The sequence below is a fragment of the Hesperophylax consimilis genome, chromosome 10, assembly GCF_061612785.1.
Source record: "Hesperophylax consimilis isolate HC1 chromosome 10, BYU_Hcon_1.0, whole genome shotgun sequence".
Classification (NCBI taxonomy): domain Eukaryota; kingdom Metazoa; phylum Arthropoda; class Insecta; order Trichoptera; family Limnephilidae; genus Hesperophylax; species Hesperophylax consimilis.
The window spans coordinates 24,160,776-24,182,769 of record NC_142845.1 but is presented as its reverse complement, the minus strand read 5'-3'; the positions used below and the strand labels follow the sequence as shown (position 1 = coordinate 24,182,769).

Genomic DNA, 21,994 nt, shown 5'->3' with positions numbered 1-21,994 from the left:
TAAAAAACTCTAATTGTGTTGAAATTTCAATAAAAATAATAGCTCAGTTCTTATAGGATTGAATTTCTTTTTATTTATAAGAATAATTGTTTTTTTTGTATGTGTTTAGATAATATTTTTTTATCCAATAGTGGTTGTACCGTGTGAGCAATACTTTAATACGAGTATATATATACATAAAAAATGTTTGTTTGTTTGTTCCCTTTAGACTCAAAAACTATTGGATCGATTTTGTTGAAAATTTAAAGTTTGTTCTTATTAGTATCGGGAGTGTTTAGAGAGGGAGGTTTGAATTGTAGAAGAATTCGGGAACGCCCGTGGAAGACTTGATATATTATCTCTGGACTGGGATGAGATAAGGAGTCGAATTAAATTCAATATGATGTAGTTTTTCAATTGTAACAATGTGGTATAGAGTAGCGAATGGTAGAAAAAGTATAGGACGCCAGAGGAAATAAAGCATTATCTCTGCAGTGAAATGAGATACCTAGTTGAAGTCTATATAATGTAGTTTTTTTAATAGTAACAATGTAGTATATAAAGAGTCGGGTATAAAATAATTATTTGTAGTAAAACGAGACGTAAGTAATGGATGAAAAAAGAGGCGTATCGAGAATATATGACATGGAAATAATTATTGAAGAAACGGAGAACGCCCAAGGAACACTTCGCATGGATACGTATGAATTAAATTGAGTTTTGTGAAGAAAGTGGTGGAAGGAGAATGTATGACGTGACAGTGAATGGCAGGAGAAGTTTTGATGGAGAAATTTTGACACTTCTTGATGAAATTTTACACACTTGACGTTCAAAATAAGTGGAAAATTACTGTATGCACCTGATTTTGAAAAATTCTGTTTAAATCCCCGGCAGTGTAAAGCTTATTTTAAATTGGTTCACACATTCTTCCGAAAAGGATGTTTCCTCTAGGGATGTAACGATACCGATACCGATATATCGGCAAGCCGATATCAAGCGCGCGAAACGAACAACGCGCGCAACGTTGCCGCTCTGTCGTAGCTTTAGATGCCCAAATATTCCAATTAAAGAAGATCCAAAGAACTATTGGCGCCATGAAGATAAATTCCCAAAATTAAAAAACCTTGCGCAAAAATACTTGTTCTGTCCAATGAGTTCAGTGGCTTCAGAACGTCTTTTTTCAACTGAAGGCCTGATACAAAATGATTTGCGTAACAGATTATCTGCTGATAATTTGAATAAACTTTGTTTTCTTAACAAAAATCTACCAAAAGTAAATTTTAAGTACTAACTTTGTGTATTTTTCTTTTTTACAACAATGTGATTTATTTCATTCCAAACAAAAAAATGCTATTTTTTTCAATTTAATTTTAGCATTTTTATTGATTATTTTTCTTTCACACTCTTGAGGGCAATCAATATTGGCATCACTATCGGTATCGCCGATTATTTTTGTTATGAATCGGTATCGTATCGGCATAATCATGTATCGTTACATCCCTAGTTTCCTCTTATCCAATGTGGTTAGGAATACATTTTTTTTCGATGTATGCCATGAGATTATCGTGCTTTAGTAGCAATGTCTGTTGCTTTCGAAAATTGTGATACAAGAGGAAATGTATTTCAGATTTACCTTTTGAGAAGTTTGATATGAAATATATTAGGAATACTATGGCAAAAAGAAGAATTGTACAAATCCATTAAAAAACTAAGTTTTTTTTAGATTTGATTTAAAAAATACATGTATTTTGTTTTTGATTCAGTGTGAAATCGCGTATTGAAATAAAATTCAAATGGCTGTTGTTAATTACATTATATGTTTTCGTCGTCTTACACTTGGAGATAACAGCTTAATAGAATCAAATGTATCCAGGTATAAAAAATAAAGAAAGTGGTGGCATTAAATAAATTGTATTTTGGAACCTATCAAAGGCTCCGACTAAATGTTTAATTTATATGTTAGAAAGTTTTATTCATTGATTATTGTTGATTCATTTTAACTCGAATGGCTTGGACCGGTTTGAATCTCCCATTCTGATGGTTCCACAAATTTAATTTCTGGTAATAACTTATGTCAAACATAATTATTTCCATTGATATTCGCGAGTAAAGTATTGATTGCCATTTTGATTTATTTTCGCATTACGTACTAGCTACTCTCTCCCTTCGCCCGAATTTCAACAGAGATCTTTTAGAGATTTACTGTTTTTTCCACTTGAAATAAGGAACAATCAATAACAAAACAAATAATAAAACCTCACGATGAAAATGATTTCGCAAGCTTTAATAATTATAACAATATTTTGATGACAAATGCCTAGTTTAAGATTTAGACAAAAATGTAGGCATTTTTCGAAATTGAAGAGAGAACGGAGATAAATGATAAGGGTTCAATTCTAAACAAAGTATTTAGTGTTATCCAAGTTAAAGATGACATTCTGTGAGATAGGCATCTTGTTTCTTGATTTAAAAAGAAAGGATATTTTTATATTATATATATTTTATATTCATAGCGATATATCTAGATTTGGCTAAAGCCTTTGATTCAATCTGCCACAAAACACTTTTTAAAAAATTAGAAAATATGGGTATCAAAGACAGAACACAGCAAGTCAAAATTAATAACTATACTAGCAAACCACTGCCGATTACACACGGAGTTCCACAAGGAAGCATACTAGGGCCCGTTCTTTTCACAATTTACATAAATTTTTTTTTTTTTTTTTTTAAAACCCGCTAAACTACTTATGTAGTTTGTCAGCAGGGACATAGAGACAACATTTATAAAATCATAAGATACAATTTGAACGGTACATAATTACATAAATTGGTTACATTGCAGAAAAGTTTAAATAGCAGCATAAAAGCCTTATATAATAAGCAAGTAAAAATAAATGTATGAACAAATTAGTATTATCAACAAGTACACCAATAGTTTCATAAATAGAGGTAGGTAGTCAGGTATTACAAAATAATTGTTTTTTCCATTTTCTAACAATATGAATTCCATTTCAGGGGCATCAGTATAAATCATTATTATCCAATAACCATTTCCTTAGATTATATTTAACATTAGCAGTATACATGTTATTATTTTTAATTGTCATTGGTAATAGGTTAAAAATTTTGGGTACTATATAGTTTAAAGTTCTTTCAACATATTTATTAGTACATTTCGGAACTACCAGTCCTTCATTTTGAGTGAATCTTGTGTTATGTTTATGGCAAACTCTTTCCCTATACAATGAATCAGACAATATAACATGTTGACTTACAATATTATAAAACAATAATCCTCTGACAGGTAAAATATTCAGAGACTTGTATATTAATTTAATGTTACTTCTGTGTTGATTGTCATATTTATGGATTAACAATTTTATAATGGAGTTTTGTAATGTTTGTATATAGCTTACATTAGTTTTACAAGAATGTCCCCAAGAAGTAATTCCATAACGTATAGTGGATTCAGCCAGAGATAAGTAGATTAACTTTAAAGTACTTATAGGCACGAAATATTTTATTTTATAAATCCTACCCACAATAGCTCGTAGACGTTTACAAACATTAGCAATGTGTATATCCCATTTCATGTAGCAGTCAATAGTAACACCCAAATATACATAACTTTTGACAAAATCAATGGTTTCACATGAACAGGGCTGTGCAACATTTTTATGTATGCAGTCAAATGTGTGTGTATATAATGAAGGAATTACATTACATCTGGCGTGTGGAGATCTGATGTGCATAATTTTAGTTTTTTTGGCGTTTATAAAGAGGCCTGCATCATGCGACCATTTCAGTAGGGCAATAAAATCATGTTGCATAAGGTTCATTGCAGTAACCAGATCTTCGTGCGATATTACAAGCGCCGTATCGTCTGCATATACAAAATGTTTAGCGAATGAAAACAATTTTCTCATAATTGAGACATAAATAATATAAAGGGTTGGCCCTAGAATTGACCCCTGTGCAACACCTGTTGAGATATATTTTCTTTTGCTAAATTTTTTAAGAATTTTTACTCTTATTTGTCGATCAGTTAGTAAATTTTTTAATAAAACTAGCAGCTTTCCTCTAATTCCTATTGCCTCCAGTGTTTCTAATAGTTTATTTGTATCAATGGTATCAAATGCCTTAGAGTTATCTATGAATAAAACCAACACTTGTTTTTTTAGATTTAATTCATAATTTATGTGATTTGAAAATTCCTGAAGCAGCATTTCCGTACTTTTTTTCTTTTGAAATCCATATTGGTTGGGATCCAACAAAGAGAAAGATTCTAGATATTTATTAAGTTTTATGGAAATGTATTTTTCAAGTATTTTTTCTAGGGCTGGCAATATGCTTATTGGCCTATAATTTTGAATATCTGTATGTTTGCCCCCTTTGTAAATTGGCCTAATGATGCTACTTTTTAGTTCATCTGGTATTACTGCTTGCGATAAAATTAAATTGATAAAGTGTGTTATAACAGGCCCTAAAATATTAATATGTGTCTTAATGTCAAACATTCGAATGTTGTCAATCCCTGGTGACTTTGAATTGTTTAATTTGCTAACAATAATATTGATTTCTTGGCAGGTAGCTCTGGGTAGGTACATACTATGTTGCACTTCATTCGGCCTGACGGTCGATGCTAAATAATCACATTTATGTATCATAGAGCTAACACTATTTGTAAAATATTCAACAAACTTATCTGCTACGGTTTCTTCATTATTCGTATTTAACATATATTTCGAGATTATTTCGTCACAACTACTTTTGGACTTGCGTCCTAATAATTTATTTATTTCATCCCAAGTTTTTTTTGTATTTCCAAAATAATTTTTGAATTTATTGTTAAAAAAGGTAGACTTACATTTAATAATTTCTTTTGTCACCTTATTTCTGAAAGTTTTATATTCCAATTCAAAGAATTGATTGCTAGGAAAATTCTTCCACCTTCTGTACAATGAATCTTTTTTTTTAATGTTTTCTAAGATATTAGAAGTTATCCAAGGTTTTATTGACAGAGGTCTTTTTTTGGGTTTATAATTCATAACGATTTTACTCTGTTCATACAAATTCTTAAAGTTGTTTTTAATTTTACTATATAGTATATTGCAATCTTGTTCCTCAAGCAAGGAGTGCCACTTAAAATTATGAATGTTTTTGTCGATTTTGTTTTGCGATAAAAACGAAATTCTTTCCCCGTGTTCTGGGGCTTCTTTCCTTGCACTATATTTAATATTAACTGCAGTTAAAAAGTGATCTGCTATAGTAATATTATTACATACACATGAGGAAAGAGAATCGCTTTGTTTACATCCACTGTTAAATCGGACAAATATGTGGTCTAAACAAGTACGAGTAACTTTTCCTGCTAAAACTGCTTCTCTAGTTACGTCACAAATACATTTGATTAAATAATTATCCGACATTATATTTTCATATGCCATAATAATAGGGTTTTGACAATTTAACAAGTCTAGATTAATATCTCCTATAAGTAAAACATTTTCTTTGGGGCTTATAGTATGCAGAATGGCAGATATTTCATTAAGAATGAACTTTGCAACATGGAAATAGATGGAGAAATAATTAGTTACGCAGACGACACAGTTTTACTATTTAAATCTAAGGATTGGAATAAGGTATATAACACAGCGAATCTAGGAATCACGCAAGTGAAAAAATGGTTGGACTCAAATACACTTACACTAAACATATCGAAAACAAAATTCACAACGTACAGCATAACTAACACAGGACAGCCAAAAAACAATTCAAACACCATAAAAATACACGAATGCATAAACACCAACATCTGCTATTGCCCCCCTCTAGAAAAAACAGAACAAATAAAGTATCTAGGAATCGTAATTGACCATAATCTTAGATGGACACATCACATCAAACAAATCACAAATAGGCTCCTCAGAACAATACACATTTTCCTAAATATAAGAAACATATATAAAATAAAACAATTGAAAACAATATATTTTGCACTATGCCAATCAATAATAGAATATGGAATAATTGCTTGGGGAAGAGCAACAAACGCAGCTATCACTCAAATAGAAATCGCACAGAAAACGATATTAAAGGTAATACTCAAAAAACACAAAATAACCGACACAGACCAAATATTTAAAAGCTGTGACGTACTTGATATACGCCAATTATATGTTAAAACACTACTAAACTACATTTTCGACCAAAAAAACAAACCCCGACAAACACAAAATATCACTAATAGACCGGTCAGACAAGCGTACAAAGAAAACATAAAAACTCCGACGGTAAACACTACCTTTGGACAAAGACACCATAAATACCACGCTATTAAAGCATTCAACAGTCTTCCACTTGAAACGAAAATTGAGGAAAATAAAAATAAATTCAAACACAAAATAAAAAAATGGATTAAAGAACAAAAAGACAATATTACCAAAATTCTATAACATAAAAGAATAAAACATATACACGCAACACAAAAAAAAAAAAAACACGCAACACGCACAAACACATAAATCATTATAAATGCCGATTTACATTCTCTTTTCATATTTTTCTTTTAGTGTGATAATTATATTTTAATTTTTAATCTTTATTTAAAGTTTAAATTTATCTTTATTTTAATGTTGTTTTTCTTTTTTTTTAAATGTATAAATTCTTATATTATAAAATGGGGGCCTCAGCACGGGTAAACAACCCAGTGAGGCCAACATTACTGAATTAAAATATGAAATATTGTAAAATAATGTATCAACAATAAAAAATAAAAAAAATGTATTAACATTATCTTCGCAGTATCCTAATTCGCATTGGCGTGTTATTTACTGTAGGAGGCAAAGATAATTCTTGGCCACCGAGATTCTACATAGTATTGAAAATAATTTAAACATATTTCTAGAGAAGTTTCATTAGTTTTCTTCAACCATTGCTGAATAACATTCTAGGTGGAACCTCTTATTATTTTTATGACGTACTTAAGATAACTAGACAGTTTAAACCTTATGTTTTGTCTTTCTTTCCGAATGGGATTGAAACCTAAATACCTACTTCATCACACATTTTTATTTTTTTATTATTATATTTTACAAACTTTACAAATATAAGGCAAAAAGAGCCGATAAACTGCTTTTTAGCAGTTTGTTTAACGGGTTCTCTACATTCTTAATCGTATTACCTATAGTGAGTTTACAGTTATATTTTTACAATTATATGTATAAAACAAAAAAATATATTTTTTTACAGAAATATAGCAAAAGTAAATTATGTAAATTATAAATAACAATTTTAAATCTTTAGAATAATATATCATTGTAAGCTAATACAAATTAGTTCTTTCAGAATGCCAAGTCTTCAGTAAGTTCACCAATTGTTTGTTTTGGGCACAGTTTTTAATTTCAGCGAGTAACATATTAAAATAACTGGGAATCATATAGTTTAACGTTATTTGTTCATATTTATTTGTATGCTTAGGTACAATAAGTCCTTCATTAAAATTAAAACGAGTATTATGATTGTGTTCTAGCCTGTTTATATATAAGGGGTTATTTATGTGCTGTAATATAATTTTGTACCACAGAATTGCTCTCACTGAAAGAATTTCGAAACTCTGATAATACCTACATAATATGCGGAATAGAGAAGTTTTTTTTAAATGCGGAACTATAGACACATCCTCATAATAGATCCAACAAATAGGGCGACTATTATATATTTTCATAAAACTTCCAAGTCGAATTATCGAAATTTGTGCATTTGTATAGAAATCGCAAAGGCGCAAAATAAAAGATTAACCTACTGATAATTCATGTCATTTTAGGAAAAAAAATTAAAAAGGCGATAGAAAAAGATAAGAATTTTAAAAATTTCAAAAGAATATGATGAATTGTGGGTTTTAAAATCATTGCAACGAAGGTGGTTTAAATGCTCAGTAATTTAAACGAAGAAATTGTATATATGTTTTTATTTATTTATTGTTTTTGTGTTTAATTCGTAGAAATTCAATTCAAACGGTCTTGGACTTTACTTGAAACTGGCTTTGAAAGCGAAACAGCTGTAACAATAACAAAAACCAAAATATACTTGCAGAACTTAATAATTATATTATTTAATTTGATTTTAATTAAATTAAGAAAAAGAAGAAATAGTAGTAGTCAAAAAATACGATAAAGACAAATTGGTTGACTAAAATATATAATAAAGGTGATTTAAATTTTATGAATAAAAAAGGGCTCCGATGGGTGTCCTTTCTTCAATATCCGTGTTTCTCTTAACGTAGTTGGTTAACTTTGGTGGAACCCATGAAAAATCCTTCGAAAACATCTCTTGTGTAATGTATATCATAGCTTGATTCATTTACGATTATACCTTCGCTGCATTATACCTAAGAGTGATTATATCCATAATTCTAGCATTCCAAAAGTATTCGAAAAAATGAAACAAATTTACGATTTTATAATTTTAATGCGAATTTAATTAGAAACATTCGACAATCTGGAATTTTCTGCTCTTTTCGTTTTCATGCAAGACCTGTGAGAAGGATGATGTTTATGCAAGCCGTTAGAATATCTCGAATCGGGGCGGCTTATTTGAAAGTAAATATATTACTAAATGATTGTAAAATCACTGCGTGGCGTTATTTTAATAAAACAAACAACAAAACTTTGTTTACAACACTATTTAAAAAAAATATCAACATAATTCAAAACCAATTGTATTGATAAATTTTATAAAATTATGAAGAAACCGTTGGTTTCAAAACATGTCTATATTTTTTATCAAATAATTACGAAACCATTGATTTTGAAACAGGTTCATAATTTGGATTAAATAGTGGTGTAAACAAACTTGATCATTTTATTTACTCTAATTAAATAACATTATTTTTATGCACATTTTTTGTTCGTTTCCATATTTGGTTCATGTCCATTTTCCGGTAATTTTTTTCGTAATATTAGAATTGATATCTATATAATACTGGGGACAGTTTCAGTATCAAAACTCAATCTCATATATGATTGTATATCGATGGCAGAAGCCTCGAAGGCGTGTACAAGGCCGCCATTATACGAATTTCCAAAGCAGAACGCAGTAAAACGATCGTTTATCAAAACCCAACAAATACTAATCTGTTAGCCATTCGCCTATACACGACACCGGCACTCGTTCTGCCAAGCCCACGCTTCTAGATCAGCGATACTGGAGATACGCACTAAACAAATTACGAATATAATGTATTGCCTTCTTATATTAAAGTATGGACAAGCGAGATTGTAACTGGAATACATTATTTTGCAGAGGAAAATCGTTTCAGTGATACCTACATAACCTGTAAATGTTTTTTTTTTTAATTTAATTTTATTTCTATTCCCGTAGCATACAGTTTACAGGCAAATAAATGATTTGACTGCATGACTGCATTTATTTGTATCAAGTGAACGTGATACAAATAAATGTTATTAATATATAATATTGTAGTAAAGTGAAAAATAATCAGTAACTGTATGTGAATGGTTCCGTAGTAATGTTTTGTGAACACCTCACCATAAGAATCTGTGCTGAGGTGTTCGCATATTTTAGATAAAGTGTTATTGTGTATTAGGTTAGCACTTATTTAAATAACGCTTGATTCGCATTATGCCCTATGATGGTTCTTACAATCTTATTATCTAAAAAAAAACAAAGTTTCAAGTGAAAAACATTTTTTTTACCAATATACATGTATTTTTTTTTTTTTGTTTTTACTGAAGATTGAACCTTCTTACCCAGGAACTAGAGTCGAAAAATCTATCAACCTCGCCAAATGCCGATCGAGTAGAAATGATATTTATTTCATGTATTAACTGATCTAATGTCATCTAATTTCAGAGAAATGCGTATATGTGAGTATGTTTATGCGTGATTGCCACCAAAGGTTGATAGAATGCATTGTCATCAATAACGAGTTTATGTGCTGAGTTTCAGCTCGATCGGATATCGGGAGTGGGTTAATTTCCACTTCCAAGTTTTTCATTAATTCATTCATTCGCAAGTGAAATTCAAATAGACGTATTTAAAAATCATGCGATTTTCAACCACTTACAAAATACCCCAATAAAAAAAAATTAATTCACTTTAGTGCCATATAGTAAGTTATTTATTTTGAAATTATGTATTTTGGCCAATGGAAATTTTCATATCCAATTTGATGGATTTTGTGATACTGAAAGGATTAAAAAAGAGGAAGAAGTAAGGAAAGGGTTTAAAAGTCTGGAAAATGGTGATCATCGAACTTGATAAAATTTGGAAATAAATCATTTAAAAAAAAATTCAAATTCGAAATAGATATGTTTGTAGAGCGCGGACCACCAATTAATGTTGACTTTCAAATATAATAAATTGAGAAAATAAATAAAGTAGATAATTCTTCTTACTGTTTCAAGCTATATTATTTAAACAAGAATAAGGCATGTGATAATACGACGTACATTTCAGCACCGCGTAGGTAGTTTTTAACAAACAATATACATATATTATATAAGCACCGGTCTTCTTATATTTAAAAATCAATTTTAGGTAGGTACCCAGTGCGAATTAAAAATAAAGCGTAGTACTGACTCTACACTTGAAATCAACTAAGTAATATATTTGTATATTATGTCGTCTCAATATAAATATTAATTTGTTTTGAATTTAGAACCCGCCAAAACTGGGTGGGCGTGTTACGGTCCACTCAGATCTGCGCATTGGCACCTTTTCATACCCGGCGGCCCGTGTGCGCAGATAGCGCGGTTTTCCATACCGATTTTGGCCGCATCTGTCAGAGCGGCCGTATTCGCGCTGATCAACTCCCCAAGGCGGACACCGCCTTAGTGGTAATCGAACCTCCGAACCGGCGCGCGCTTCTGCGCACTTCAACACGAATTCTCTACGCTTCTGCGCAGCACGCGTTCCAGATTAAAACGGAAAATCAGAACACGAAAAACTCAGTGATTTTACTACATTTTCCGTAGACCTGAAAAACAATTAAAAACATAGAAAGGTATTTGAAGTAGATTAAAATAGAACACTATTAAAAATACGTACCAAAATACGAAAAATAGTACCTACCTAATATAAAAAAGTTTAAGTGCTTTTTAAAGTTGTTTTTGTGGTTTTCCAAGTCAAGTGTTTTTCTGTGAATAATATTGTTAAAAAATCAAGTTTTGTGTGTGATTGTGAGTTTAAAACGATTGTTTGTTTATCTTCTCTGATTCCGTTATAGGTAAGTTTGCATAATATTTTTGTTTTGCATACATAATTTGGTTCTTAAAAAGATTTTATTTATATTAAAGCAATCAATGAATGAATATTGTTGGAAGAAAGAAAAATCTGGTTTGTTTTGAAATCCGTAAACTCAACGCAAAACAAGTTAACAAAATGTATGTCATAATCAGATATATATATAAAAATATTTTTTTATGTGAACATTGAAAACGAGGCCAGGATTAGTAATTCAACTAACTCGTATATCTTTTCCAAATAAGGATTACGAATATGAACAAATAAATCTTATTATTTTAACCTTAAAATAACGATAAGTTATGTAGTATTTGGTCTTTTTAGCACAGTAAATAATACTCCTTAGTATCACCTTAGTTAGAGATGATGATTCAGTGTGTGTATATACTACATGTTTTCTTAGAAATGAATTAAATCAACTGAGCTGTCGACTTAAAAAATCTTTTAGTCGACGAAAATTTTTGCTGGTCCTGATAAATTCACAATAAGTGCTTAAAGTAAAATGAAATTAATTAATTTTGTTGATATTTAGCATTAAAAACATATTCTTTTTAGATTCAAAGTTTTACAAACAGTTTTTTTGTGACATCTACAGATTCCGAAAATTTTGAAAGCGATTTTGCAAAGTCGACGACTCAGTTGGTTCATAAGTTCCGATAGCTTCCAATAAATAAATTAAAAAATGAACCCCTTATTTTGAAAATCGGTTTTCCCAATGACTGTATTATCTATGGGTATAATATGAATAATAACTTACTTAGGCAAGCATTAAATTGTACTTTGTTCTTAGTGCATATATGTTTAAAACATTCTCTTGAATATTTGTGAAGTATTGTCATAATTAGACACTGTCATCGAGTGGAATCGTTGATGGCATCATCACAACATGAGTACGAGTAGTGATGATCCATACTACATCGATATATGCGTTTCTCGTAGTATTTAGTTAATCTAACGATCCTACTAATTGGCTACTGTGATTGAAAGATCTAAAACATTGATCTCAAATCTAAAATAGAAATAATTAAGTCAGTCTATGATTGAAAGTCCATCATAATTTTAATGTCTAATAAACGACAGTGACGACTTAAAAGTGTGAAAATATCGTACACAAAGATTAGACGAAGAGATAAATATAATAAAAATACTGTTTTTTCTAAACCATTGATAAATTTACGATATTGATGATTTTAAATAACGTAAAAAGTTGATATAATTATCGATATCGTAATCGATTAAGTGTAAAAATAAAGTTATCGAGGTTTTAGATGCTTTATTAGTCGCGTTGCGTCGCGCGTCGTTCGATTATTAAAATGCAATTAATAGAATTCATTCGATTGGAATTTTTTGCTTAAAGATTCATAATCTTGGTTATGACCAGCACTGGACACGAGTTTACTTATTAAATAAATTAAGTACCTGCACAATACACATAATACGTGCATGTAAAACCGGTTGCTGTATTAATGCAGTGGCCAACAACACGATAAAACTATCAATATCCATAAATAACACTAAACAATTATGTAAATCGTAATCTTCTTACTAAAATTCATACCGTGAAAGACTTTTTCATCCAAAAGACAATTTTATAACAAGATCACACTTATGCTGCTTACCGTAAAATGGCGTCATTAAAATGGTTGTACCTATTACTTAAAATAGTAACGTTTTTTTTTTGCTTATATGCTTACGTGTTTGTAGTTACTACATAATGGGCTGTGTGGGTTTGAGCTAACCACCCCCCCACCCCACCTTCCGGAATGATTTTTTTGTTTTGTTATTATATTCATCGATGTTTCTTAAAACCTGTCATCGATGTTTCTTAAAATATGTCATTTTTGTATGGACCATGAAAGCCAACAACACAATATCAGGACTAGCAGTTCCCAGGCAAGCATTTAAACCATGTCAAACTATTTGGTTATTCTCTTTGATTTTCTTTAAGATCTTCTTCTAGATATTGAAAATTTCGCCCTTCTAAGGCATTTTCGACTACTTATAGTAAATTTAATTACCCAAGCTACTTCCCAGACACTTTCCAACCTTCTTCTTTCTCATATCCTTCCATACCGCATTCCCATAAACCCCATACGCAATTGAGGATTCCATTGTGGGAATGTTGGGATTCTTGTGCGTTATCGTTCACAAAAAAACAAAAAATATTCTCTTTATATCTAAAGTGAAAATATAATTCAACCTAATATTCGATTATAAGCGATTGGTACAAATACCTAATGTTACCTTTTAAATAAATTATGCTACCATTCATAATTGGTATTAATTAAACTATCCTCTCGATATTAAAACAATAGGAATTCGGTTTACATTAAATTTCGAAAAACCCTGTGTCAAGCCCGGATAACTCTGGTGACTTAAGCTAGTTTATTTATAAAGTCCGTGTTTACTATTCGGTAGGTACTCGAACCTATGAATAGTGAATATTTATTATCGGATAATTTAGCACAATTTTCTACCTATTGCAAGTTTCATTATTATGGAGAGTTATCGAGAGGATGGTGAAACATCCCCTTTATTTACTTTCACAAATGTGGTATTAAGGTACTTACTTCTACTTAATTGATTTATAAAAAGCAAAAAAATTTACCATTATGTTCTGTTTTTAAAATGTAGATCCTTGTCATTTCGTTAAAAATCTTCTTATACCATAACCAAACACGAACTCAGAAACTTTGGGTCAGGACAACAGGTAGACGATACAGTATGACCTTGGGCTGTTGTCCTAACCACAAATAGTGACCTCTTGGAGGACAAATAGGGTCTCGGCTTACATTAGAATTCTAAAAGAAGATCTGAATTAGATACACATTATATTCATGCACGATTTTACGAGCGTTGAGTGAATTAATCATTCAGACGATTGTTTTCAACGTGACTGCAAATGTTACAATGATTTGTGTTATAATGATTATCGATGCATTATCATGTTCTAGTATGGATTATCGTAAATAAAATCGATCGACCAATTGTGGCGAGGTTCATGTTTAGTAGCAATGCATAATTATTCATACGTGATTTTAATTGTTGCTTTAATATAATCATGTTATGTAGATACTAGCTGACGTGTATCCAGCGTTGCTCGAATTTTCTCTACTTTCAATAAATATAATATCCATGTAAATATATATATAAATCTTCTGGAAGAAATTCTCTAAATGATAGTGAAAACCTTTATGAAAACTAAGCGCACAAACAGACAGACGCAAATAGTGACTTTGTTTTAAACTATTTAGATATAATCGTACATGCACAAGGAAGATTTTCACTATATGAAAACGTGTAATTTATTGAAGAAATAATGAATTTTAGGAAGAAATTATATTGAATGGTAACAAGGTGATCAGTCTCTGAAGGCTGAAAGCTGGTGCCCTCTCCTAGAAAACACGAACTTATTTGACTATAATGCACTTTTGACAGAAATTTTGTCAATTCAAGTCATATTGGAGAAACAGACATCGCAAGTGAAGAAATATTATAATTTTTATAACTTCTTCCGAGGTCTCGACTTGACTTCTCACTTCTTTTTTCTAATATTTATCTCTGCTTTTTGTATTTGCTTTCACATACCATCCTGTACTCTTTTAGCTTTTATTATTATTTTTATTTCATGTTACTGATTTTGTAAATTGGACTTAAGTCCGGTAGTAAATAAAAAAATAAAATAATAATGCTAATTTAAAATTAGAACATAATATTGACATATTTCACAGAATGATATATTTAGAGGGTTTAACTTACGGGATATATTTGCCTCACTTCAAACGACTTACCCAGGTAAAGTAAAATAGTTGTATATTACATAAATACAGTACAATAGAAAACATCTCTAAATCGTTAAAAAGCATTTTAAATTTTAAACACGACATCTAAATTATTTTCGAACACGGTAACGCACTTCGTTCCGATTTTATTGCTGGTACATGTGGCATTATTTTTAATGGTTTTTATTTACGTGCTCCGTAGAATTAATTGGTGTGCGTATCATATTGAATATAAATTCATTTGAGTAAGGCATACAAATACGAAATTTTTCACGAAATTCCGAAGTTAGTAACTTCTGGATTCTTGGCGTATTTAATTATTAGTGAGTATAAACCGTAATTTGGCAACAAAAGAAATAGTACTTTCTAAATATGTACTATGTCAATGTAAGTTGCTACTTTACGATAATTTAAAACTTTATTATTTTTATTGAATGAACCGGGTAAGTATGAGTTTAGGACTTTTTTAGATTTTTTACCATTGTTGATTCTGTTGGCTTCTTAATGAGGTGTCGTTACCATCAAAGACGTTTGGTTTTTAAAGCTTTTTTATAATTTTGTCCACATGGGAGGCATTACCTACGTATTTGGGTATGCTGTATATAGGGTATTGTTAATGAGGATTAAACAAAACAAACATTATCCATTCAACATATCGTTAAAAAAACATGGATTCCTATCTGTCATTTCATCTGCATTCCAAGGAATTCAATCCGTACGGAAATTTAGGTGAATCTTTCAGACGGAGAACCCGATTTTGCGAAAAAGGCCCCCAAATTTTCATGCTTCCGCAAATGATGAAATAATTTGAACGAATATTTCCGCCTTTTAAAAACAGCTGCCAAATACCTATCATTGTTCAATATCGTTACATATTTATGATATATGCAAGATTTTGCATATCGACTGCAGAAAAGCAGAAGAGAATAAATCCCATTTGGTGCAATATATTTAGTTTACAAATCAAACCTACGTATCCTGGAACACTTGATAAATTGGTCAAACGATGATAATATCCAAAAAACATTGTTGAAAACCTTGTAAACGAATTGTATTGTATTGTCGAAAAATGAAAAACTCTAGAGTGTTTAAAATTAATTATACAATTCTTAAATGTCACAAAGAAAAACGTTTAAATAAGAATATTTTAATTCATATTTTGAAGCGGCTTATTCCATTTTCGCAGTCCACAGGGCATTGAACTGTATTGAAGAAAGTACCTACATGATTAGCAAAACGTGTTATTTTGGCAATGCGTCGTGGATTTATTCAAAAAAACCAATAATTGCTATCTTACTTTTAATAACCTGTTATTGATAATTACTATGCAGTCCTAATAAAGTCATGATTTCTCTTCAGGCTTAGGTAAATATAACTACTCGTGGATTAATGACAAAAACGGTCATAAAATCAATATTTTTGACATCTGTACGTTTTTTTTAGGTAAGTTTCTTTAACAGTAAATAAGTAAATTGGGTTTTTGGATCTGGTTTTAGATTAACTTAACCTAATTTAAAAACTTGTAATTTAATTTTTTCATGAAGTTTATAAACTCAGTGGTTCCGATTGTGATAAGGTTTATGTAGGCCTGATAAAAAGGAAAATCTGCAAAAGGATATCAGAAAACTTTCGAGCATATAAACTTGGCCATCCTGAAAAATCGGCCGAGCATTTAATTGAAGCCGGCCATTATTTTGAATTTGTTACTGAAGTCCTGGAAAGACCCAGAACGCAAAGAGCATGCTTAAGAAGGTAATTAAAATTCACAAAAATAGTTCTTGGTAACCGGTAACCGACAGGAACACCAAAACCAAACGCAGAAAACCATTTTAAATTATACTGTAATAATAGCTCTTAGATGATTAGAGCTAGCAACATGGTTTCGCATCTACATATATAAGCACGCACTTCACCACAATCTTCAATTACACATTTGCCCTGATGATGGACACTGTAATGCTGTCCAAAACGTTGGAGGGATACAGAATGAGGTAGCTCAATACGGCATAATACCCCAAAAATAAATCACTATAATACTTTTGGCCATAAATGTCCTCTTTTCTATCAAAATACATATTTGTTTAATTCAAGTCAATAACAGATACAGCACATTTTTTAAAATTTTAAACTTTTAAAAAAATTGTAAAGGTATATAGGTGGACAGATACGTTGAGAAGCTGCTTCAGTTAAAGGTATACGAGATATAAAAAGCATGGAAAATAAAGTTATTGTGCGATATTCTTTTTTTTATATTAACTCCACACAAGAGGCCCTGAAGAAAATAATTTCCCTCAGGGCCTATGTCATCTTTGGGGATGCTGTGTGGAGGGTTTTTTTGTGGAGAGGAAGGAGTGAACATGGGTCTTGAAGAGTCCCATGTTGTAGGAGGGAGGAAGCACAGAGGCCGGCAGTTCGTTCCACAGCCGAGCTGTTGAACCTAAGAACGAATCGTAGAAGCGACCCGTTCTCATATGACAAATGTGAACCGTGTACAAATTTTGGGCGCGCGTTTGGCGTTTATCCCGACTACGCACCGGTGCCGAAGGGATGAATGACGCTAGTTCTTCAGAGCATCTTCCATTGTAATACCGATAGAACAAGGACAGCATACCTACCTGACGCCTGTGCTCTAAAGATTGCAGTCCATTTGTTAAGATTGGGAAATAAGAATCTATCAAACGGACCGCCCGTTTCTGCACAGAGTCAAGGGTTTTTTCAGGTATTTTTGGGCTCCGGACCAGAGATAGCTGCCAAATTACTATACAATAAATAAAAACCTGTTTATGAAAGGTACCATCTTTAAATAATATTGTGCATTGGACAATGAGTACGAATTTATTGAAATTCTCGATACGAAATTTAAGAATCATTTTGCTTCGTGCCACTACGAAATTTCTGCTAGAGATGAATTTTTAATATTTTATAACAACTTGTCTAGTACTCTACTGGTAAATTTTCACTAAACCTTATTTTAAAGGTTCAATATAAATGTTTTGTTTAAAATATATTTACTTAACATAAGTATTTCCAGTCATTGCGGTATGATTTTTTTATTACTGTGAATACCGTTCCAAAATCTCAATTGCTACCAACCGTCTAGAGCCAGTGAGACTAAGGCGTTTCCGAATGGGGTACATTGTGAGGCTGATGCTAGTGGGGATGGGAAGGGAAAGAGCAAGTGCGATACTGAGAGTATCTTCCACTTTAGAACGTGTTTCGAATGTATTATATATTATTTTAAATGGATTAGTTGTAAAATAACACAAACTAATCAAATAAAATTTACTTGCGCACGTCGGAATGTAAAACAAGTTGTTTTTATTTATTTCCAGTTCCCCATAACTTAGAACTTCAACGCGCAGGCAGACAGAACGCGTATTGAAACGTCACAGATTTGTTTGGCTTTAAGTTTTGAGGTCACCAGTGAGGTCATTGTCAATAGATTTTTACCATATTAAAAAAAACGTAACGTTTACTGGTACAACGTACCGGTACGACCATATTTTGCAAATCCGGGACTACGATTTGCAATAAATAATAGTAGGTAATTGTAGCAAAAATGATTGGCAACCGGGCTTAATACCTCGGGCTGTTTTTTTCGCTATTGGGAACAACTCATATGGTCTCCTTTACTGTCATGGTGCAAAATATGATTTAAACCAGAGGTTCTCAAACTTATTTCAACCACCGCCCACTTTGAGATTTAAAAAAAATCTAGTGCCCTTCCGTATCTTTTAACTTACCTTTTTACATTTCCATCTGTTGCATATCTTAAAAACAGTTATTGCACATAAAATTTTGAAACTTGCTTTATTATATGGATAGGTAGATAGGGTGTGACCAATATTCTATTTCTGAGATCAAATAATGTTTCAATGAGAGAAAAAAAAACTCGTACTTGATCATATTTAGAAGTATTTTATTAAAATTTAAAGAAGGCTTTGAATTTAAAACTTATCTAAATCTAAAGTAAAGGATGAGTTTGTTAATATCAGGTTCTAATTCTCTTAAAACGCCCCCTTGTTTTCTTTGAGCCTTGTACTGCCCCCTCCTGAAAGCCTCCCTTGCCCACGAAGGGGCGTTATCGCCCAGTTTGAGAAAGGCTGATATAAACGGTGTTAGCCAGAGAAAACACAATTCTTTTTATTCAAACTGTAAGTTAACCACAGAAGAATTAAAATGTGCACCTTTCCCAATCTAAAGGTTCCGACCGTAATTTGAAAAAAGACCGTAATTTGAAACTGCTTGAATTTTTATACATTTTCATTTTCAGTAATTTTAGTTAGTACAAAAACGCAAGGTTAGCCTTTTAAATATGTATATAAAATTTAAGATTTTCAATATTGTATATTTCTTTATAATAATAAAATTTGAAAGCGTAGGAGTATTTTATTTTTTATTTATTTATTGATACATTACTCTACAGTACTTTACATTTCAATTCAGCAACGTTGGCCTCACTGGGTTGTTCACCCGTGCTGAGGCCCCCATTTTAAAATGTACGAGTTTATACATTTAAACAAAACAAAAAACAACATTAAAATAAACATAAATTTACATCAAAAATAAAGATTAGAAATCAAAATCCAATTCTCACACCAAAATAAAAACATTATAAGAGAATGGAAATCGGCATTTACAATGATCTATGTGCTTGCTTGCTTATATTACCTTTAAAGTGTTTTTAGTTTTTAGATACGTTCGGAAATATTCCATTTATCTGGATTATATTTAAAATCTGAAATACTCCGACCTTCTGATAGAATATACCACAGGCCTGAAGGGTTAAGAGTATGAGTAGAGTTTAACGTATTGAAGCCAAATATCAAAGTGCCGGAAGAAAAAAAGGAGTAGGTACGCTTCATCTATGATGATAATTTACTGTCTTATTCAGAGATACCACGTAAATTTTTTAAGCAGGTAGGTAGGTGTCATAACCCTATCTATTTATGTAAATTTTTCAACGTGTGGGATGAAGGCAGAACCAATAAACAAACTATTTAGGATGTAATTTAAGTTGGAGGATTTCTAGATAGTTTTGCGTTTCCTTGTACTTGATCTAATGATATACTATACTAATAATAATAATAATTGATAACTTGTATAGCACCGCATTTGTGCAAAATCACCTCAAGGGCGCTGTACAAACTTGTAATACATTTCTACAGTGATCTATGTTATTACTTAACTATTTGTGGAGATAATATACTTACCCGGTAGGTCACTTGAGATTGACACTAGCGAAATTTAGATAAAGGATTTAGGACATAATTGGAAAATTGAATGACTTGAAAATTGAATTGAAAAATGAATTGAAAATTGAATTACTATCTTATGTATGTAAGGCTGCTTGACAACATTCAGCAATTTTGTAAAGTGAACAATGCTCAATAATTACCAAAATATTCAACTATTTCGTAAAATAACTAACGTACATTATCCAAGTCCGTTGAAGAACCAACCATTGACATTGCCTTAAAAACATGTACCTATGTATGGATCAATAAAATTTTCATCTACTTTAAATTTAAATAAAATATTTCATACTTGTAATATTAAAATAATTTTTTAAATAATTACTCCCAAGACCACCATTCAGAATTGAAACGTTTCTTGAAATGGCTTTAGCTTTGTTTGGTGACCAGCTCTGAATAGATATCCTCTAAATTCCTCTTCCCCATCTCCATCCCCTCCTCACTAGCTTCAGCCTCAAAACATAACCCAATTGGGGATGGCATAGTCTCACTGGCTTCAGACGGTTAAGACTCTTGTGCGGTATTCACATAAAAAATATTTATTCTTACACAAAATATCCTGCTAATAATAAATTTATATATTCATCTAATACCAACAATGTATGTATCTGCTAATTGCACTTTTAAATCCTAGGCGTAACCTATTTTACAACAACTAACATTATGCTTATATAATTACTTATAACTAATTCCTAAGTAATAATTTGTACCTAATTACCAAACCATCAATCAACAATAGAAAACAAAATGCTTTGCAATGCAGTTGATTAATGAGTGTAATTTTGCATAGTTACATTGTTCAAATTATGTGTAGATAGGTATATTTATCTAAATTCTTGCTACCCGACAAACTTTTTTATTTGGATTTTTTTTTAACAAGTCATTAAATGGTAGTTACCTATCGATATAGTAACATAAATGATGAACCATTTAAACATCACTGATAAATTTTCACAGGTTTCCATGTCTGGCTTTCTAAAATGTATTTTTATATGGCAGTTTTTAAATAAAACACACGCCGTGACAAAGATTCAACCTTGAATTGAAACCATTTTCACACGTTGTGGATTGTTTAATATATTAACAGCTTTGTCTAAACGTCTGCGCTAATTAACTTATCTGTGTTCCGTTTCATAAATTTGACAAAGTGTCTGCTTGTTTTGCAACTAGAATGCGCGAATAATTATTATTGTAGACATTTGATTCTCTCAGGCAATTTACCGACTTGTTGTTTTATGTGTTGTCAAAAACTCATTTACTAAGCATTGGTATTTGGAAACCATTTATTGTAATAAGGGTACTGTTTTTTTAATGTTGATGCAATGTCAGTAATTTTATTTTCAACTGTCAATATTACAATTTAAACGCTTTGGTGATGTCATACATAATTCGCCAATGCCTAAATAGATTAGGAAGGTGTATTACATTTATATTCATTCTATACACGTTGAATCTTTTTTTCGAAGTGTTTTAAGTAATACAAGCTTTTATTTTATATTCAAATAACTTTTTTTGTAATCCTTGAATTAGGTACTCGTATATTTCTGAATTAAGAAAACTAACGAAAAAATGAATACAACGAGTAACATAAAAATTATAGTAGCACACAAAACGACTGAATATAAAACGTTAATGTCTTCTGGAAATAAATTGAATCATTCACGTTGGATGAACCCGTTACTGCTGTTATATTTTTGACAGGATAACAACTTT

The 21,994-nt window shown here is 31.0% G+C and overlaps 1 protein-coding gene across 1 annotated transcript in view; it reads left to right on the top strand.

The window, feature by feature from the left end:
- The first annotated feature begins 10,832 nt into the window (after positions 1-10,832).
- chas (chascon) overlaps positions 10,833-21,994 on the top strand; it is a 287,576-nt gene continuing 276,414 nt past the window's right edge. The window contains exon 1 of the mRNA XM_089636729.1: positions 10,833-11,227. The gene's annotated coding sequence lies outside the window, so the exon portion shown is untranslated. The remainder of the gene's footprint in view (positions 11,228-21,994) is intronic.